At 34.9% G+C, this 6,108-nt stretch overlaps 1 pseudogene; it reads right to left on the bottom strand.

The window, feature by feature from the left end:
• Positions 1–4,511: 4,511 nt before the first annotated feature.
• LOC145824243 (protein FAR1-RELATED SEQUENCE 5 pseudogene) lies at positions 4,512–5,792 on the bottom strand (annotated as a pseudogene).
• Between the last annotated feature and the right edge of the window lie 316 nt (positions 5,793–6,108).

Below are 6,108 nucleotides of genomic sequence, written 5' to 3'. Positions count from 1 at the left end.
TGAAACGTTTGAAAAAATTGAGGGCTTATAGATTTGGAATTTCAAAATTAGGGCTTCCAGAGACAAGTAATTCATGGAAATATGATATGAAATCTGAACAATCTGAATACTAATTCTTTAAATCAGTAGGCAATTTTTGATAAATCAGTAGCCAATTCATGAAATATGCTCCCTGTTTTTGATGAAGCACTAGCCATTTTTTGATAAATCAGTAGCCAATGAATGAGATATGCTCCCTATTTTTGAGGAATCAGTAGCCAATTTTTGATAAATCAGTAGCCAATTCATGAAATATGCTCCCTGTTTTGGATGAATCAGTAGCCAAATTTTTTATTTTATTTTATTTTTTAGCTCATTACTTAATTGCCTCAAATTTGAACAATCTGAATAGCACTTGAACAGTGTTGATGTTTACTACTCAAGTGACAATGTGGACCAATGGACTTGAGGTTGGATCATCACATCATCAAAAAAAAATTAATAACCAACATTGTTTTATGAGTAGTGCTATACAATTGAGGTTGTCAAAAAAATATTTTTGTTGGTTGACTTGCTGCTATACAATGGTAATCACTTGTTCATATGGGATGGAGCACTGATATCATATGAATGCATAATAGCTTGTTCATATCATATGAATGATCATATACAAACTGTGTTAGTATTGGTCATGGAAATATGGTTAGACATCTTCCTTAAGGCACATATGGGTGATAATCTGAAACTAGTTTGGACTTGGAAATGGGAACCATTTTGACTTAAGTTTAAGCAAGTTTAAGCCAAGTAGTAGAAATCAACTAGTTGCAGAAATGGTAACACTCATCCCAATCTCAAACTAGTTGTACAAATCAACTTTTTTACGCAAGTTTAAGCCACATGTTGACTTTGTTCCTTATGAACAATTACACTTCACTGCTGAAATGAAGTATAGAACAACTTCCATTAGCACCAAGTTAACCACACTTCACTGCTGAACTGCATTGTTAACCACAGTGTTGCTGATTCTGTTTTCAAGCTGAACTACACTTCAATACTGAACTACATTCTGTTTTGAAGCTGAAATTCAATTGATGCACACACAGTGTTGCTGATTCTACACTTATCCTGAAATCCTTAACTACTCTTAATAGAGCTAAACATAATTTACACTAGTTGTTCCACATTGTTCCATTTTCAATGAAGATGTTTTTAGTTTGCCTCAAATTCAAATAGCCTTCACACTCTGTCCCTCTCCTCTATAGAACTACAATTTAAAAAATTTCTCATGTATACAGATTTGAAAATGACTTCTTCTTCTAACATTAGCAACATAAGATTACAACTAATGTTGTGCAATTATGGAAGAACCACTGCCATACATATTGTAAGAACCAATGAGAATGGAAATCAAGGGCGTTTGTTCTTTGTTTGCCCATTAAAATATGTAAGTTTGTAATTCTGGCTATTTTCTTCCTTTACTAGTCACATTAATATTTGTCTTATTCAACTAATTGATTCTCATGCATTGCAGAGTAACACTCTCACTCCCCATTGCAATTACTTCAAGTTCGTGGATAAAGATGATGAAGACGTTATGTCCAGAATTCGTTCCAACAGTACAGCTTGTGCTGTTATAACAGTAGAAGACTTGAACGATGTAAGGATGAGGCTTGATTACATGGAAAATGACTACGGTCAAAGGCTTCAAAAGATGGAAAATAATATCAAAGCGATAGTGTACTTCATTGTATTTTCTATCATTTTGTACTTTATGATGTAACTTTTGTACTTTATTGTATTTTGGGAAACTGAATGAAAGTTTGTACCATTTTGGGTTTTATGTACATCAACTTATTATCTATTATCTGTTATGGAATGAACTATGGAATGAATTAACATTGGTTGATTTACCTCAACTTGTTATCTGTTATGGAATGAATTTTGGGAAACATTCAAATTGTTATCTGTTATGGAATGAATTTTGGAATGAATGATGGAATGAGTATGCCAGCAGCATGACTTACTATTAGCATGTTAAGTTACTTAAGTTTATCATCATTATTACTTACTTAAGTAGTAGCATGATAAACTGTTACCAAGTTCATCTGTTATGGTTCTATGAGTTTAGGAAGTTTATCAGTATGGCACATTTTGGTTTAACAGTATCAGTATGGCACATTTTGGTTTAGGAAGTTTATCTGTTAACAAGTTTGAGTATGGCAGCAGCACATAAACTGTAGGAGAACCATAAACTGTAGGCATCATCATTAGCAGCACATAAACTGTTATGGTTCTGAGTGTGGCAGCAGCATGAACCTCTATGAGAACCATTTATCAGAATGACACTTTTTGGTTTAACAGCAAATCCACACCAGAACCAGCAACACATTTTGAGTATTGCAACAACACATTATGGTTTAACAGCACATTTTGGTTCTATGAGTATGGCAGCAGATCCAACATTAGCACCAACATGTATGGTTATGTTCTTAGCATACCAGAACCAGCATATTCAACATTGGCACCAACATGTATGGTATTGCCATTAGCATACCAGAACCAGCATATCCAACATTGGCACTAACATGTATGGTTCTGTCATTAGCATACCAGAACCAACATAGAACCAAAATGTGGACAGCAGCACAAGAAGTTAAATTTAGTTCCAGCAGAATCAGTTCCAGCAGAACCAATACACAGTTAAATTCAGTTCCAGCAGAATCAAAAAATGGACAGTAGTACAACAGATGGGATAATTTTTGTAACAAATGAAAAAGCTGTGTAAATTAACATCAACTGTAAATTAACATCATTAGCAACATGTTATGCTATCATTAGCAGCAGATCCAGCATTAAAAGATTCAATATGTTATGCTCACATTGGTCCATCTAAATTAACACATTAGTCCACACATACAAGCCATTACTTGAGTACATAGAGTTTGAACACAGTTTGAATACAAGCCATTAACATAGGTATATAGAGTTTGCTTCACAATTTGAACACACAGTTTGCTGGTCTTTGTGCTTCACAATTTGTACACACAATTTGCTTGTCTTTCCAACAAGCCATTACTTCACAAGCCATTTGAACACAGAGTTTGCTTCATAATTTGAGCTGCAATGACTTCACTTTGAAGGCCAATTTTAGCTTCAGTTTGCTTGTCTTTCTACTTGTCCATAGCCTAAAATGAAAAAAGACAGATTTTTTCACAATTTTCAGCAAGTAAATACATACTTTAAATAGAAATTTCAGCAACTAAAAAGCCATAATTTTCATTAACTACAAAATAAAAAGACAACGAGGACGAACCTGACTACACATTGGACTGTTTGATTCTTGAGAATATCGAAACCCAATGTCATATCCACATGAACCCTGAAGTAGTGACTAGAATGTTGGTTGAGCAGAATAACGTTGAGGCATTGAATTTCGCAAAGAATTTGGTACTACATACATCTCCTGCAAATTGTTCGCCTACAACAATATCATATATTAGGCTTCATAATCATGGATTGAGTTACATATTATATCCACACAAAAAATACAATGTTAAACTAACACTTACATGATATGTGGGATACATCAATGGCGGAGGAATAGAATTACCACCCATGGGCAAAGATGGAGGAAGAGGATGAAGGGGAGGAAAAGGTTGAAGAGGAGGAACATGTTGACGAACATAGATATCTCCTCCAACAGATAATAGAGAAGGTGCAACTGTTGGACTTGCAATAGATTGTGACGAAGCCAAGCTGTTAGCACGGGATTTTTTTTTGAAGTTCGCTACCAACGCCGCTTCGAATCCACCTTTTACTCTCTTTTTGCCCTTACTAGTTGCCACCTTTTTCTTCAATCCTTTTGGTTGCACAACACGATTCACATCTTCGCAATCCACTTCAAAGCTTTGGGTGTCATCATCATTACCTACTTCATTTCCAATACCAAAATGAGCACTTAACTTGCCTTCAACATTTGCACCTAATGTAGTAAGGTGTGCAATACAAAAATCATAAGTTTCTTCAGTTTCAACAGCTCTACTTGCTAGTGTTGTAAATGCGATCATCAATGTCTTATATCGCGAGGCTTGTTGGAATTTCACATCTACTTGAATGTCATTCTCCTTCATGTCCTTTACAGTTTCGGCTCTTGCTTGTTTGGACCATCTCTTTAGAATGTATTGTGGAGGAACCTCTTTCATCTTCAATATGTCTCTAATAACCTTCAATGAGTGACAACACAAAATTCCTTCCTTTTCAAACTTTGTATAATTACAACCCAAAGAGCTATCCCTCTCCATCTTCACTTTCCTTGCATGTTTGTTACCAACATCAACAACTGTGTAAATGGTACTAGCCTTGCCATATTCAATTGTTTCTATGTCCGATTCAATGGATCGAAAGTACTCATTTTGAAATTCCTCAAAGATCTTTTTTGTGTAGACATTACCTATTGGAATTAACATTCTTATTGTTGCTTTCACCTTTGGCAACCTTTGGCACAAAGCATATCCTGCTTATAACTCCTTGTATCACTTCTCGTAAAGTACCCTTTCGAAATGCATGAAGAATTCATTTAAGTTAAAATCAGAATGAATGTAATCCTTCAAAAAATCATTAAAAGATTCACTAAGTTGTATGGTACTCATTCCCGCAGCCCATGTTGATCTAACATATGGCCAGCCCCATTTTTCTTTCACCGCAAAAGTCAATTTCAACCAATGGTTTTTATGCGCATCATATTTATCAAGCATTTCCACCCACTCTAACTTCCATTGATTTGCATCTTCAATGTCAAAGAAGAATTTATTTAGTACACCCTTTACCCCCTTATCTTGGAACAAACAATTAACATGTTTTAATGCATTTTGCATCAAATGCCAAGTACATAATTGGTGACTTGTGTCAGGCATAATGATGGGTATGGCTTTAGCCATTGCAGCATCTTGATCGGTGAACAAAGTTTTTAGTGCCTTTCTTGACATAACCTCTAGAAAATTTTCAAACAACCATACAAACGATTCAGCGGTCTCATCATACAACAAGGCTGCACCAAATATAACTGTTTCCATATGATGGTTGAATCCCACAAAAGATGCAAAGGGTCTATGTTCTTTGTTTAACTTGTAAGTCATATCAAATGTGACAACATCACCAAATTGGGCATAATCTACGATCATTTGTGCGTCGGCCCAAAACATATTGGTTATTTGCTCCTCATTATCTAATTGAAAATCATAAAAGAATGAAGGATTCTGCAAAGATTTTTCTTTAAAGTATTGTAACACATTGCCTACTTCCCCATATGCTAAACTTTGTTGTCTTTTGGTTCTCAAATAATTTTTTTGATCTAATTTCGTAAACCCAAGACATTGCCTTCCACAAGCTTCCCTACCCATAAGTTCAAAAGACTGGCCTAAATGAAGACCAGATTGTGCCGCCAAATCTAACTCAAATGCTTGGGTAGTCGATATCTTTCTTTGTGACGGCAACATGTGGGTACACTCGGGTGATACAAGATCATGGTTGTGTTTTTCTTTGAAATCAGTCACAACAAATGTCCCAGTACCCTCATCTAATTTAATATAAAGTTGAGCCTCACAACCAGTCCTAGTTTCAACTCTAAGGTTTTTTGCTAATGGGTCTCGCTTGTCAACCTTTCGAAATCCCTCCTTGTTGCAAACCAAAAGTCTACAAATAAGTTGGTTAGTGAACTTGTTCTTCCTACAATAATCCCTTCTTATGCTAAACCCCATTCTTCCTCCATATGTATTATAAAAATCATACGCACATTGTTCAGAATCAAATGCCATTCCCTATTTTGGCTTCCAAGCACAATCATTCTCAGGTTTCATATCCATATCAAAATGCAACTGAAAACCCATATAAATAAAATCTTAGCTACATAAATTAAATCTTTATTTTACACACAAAAAAACATAATTTCAGTTTGAAAAAATATTCCAGCCATGAAAACTTAGAGACTAAGTTCAGTTTTAAAAAATTCCAAACACACATTTTTGGGAAGATGATATGTTTCAAGCTCAATCAAACATAATCAACAATCCATTACACAGATAGAGATGGACAAATAATCTTGTCAATTATTACATACATTATTTTGTCAAA

This window comes from Camellia sinensis, chromosome 4 (assembly GCF_055761805.1).
Source record: "Camellia sinensis isolate YWXY chromosome 4, ASM5576180v1, whole genome shotgun sequence".
NCBI classification, from domain to species: Eukaryota; Viridiplantae; Streptophyta; class Magnoliopsida; order Ericales; family Theaceae; genus Camellia; species Camellia sinensis.
This window is presented reverse-complemented; position numbering and strand designations above follow the sequence as displayed.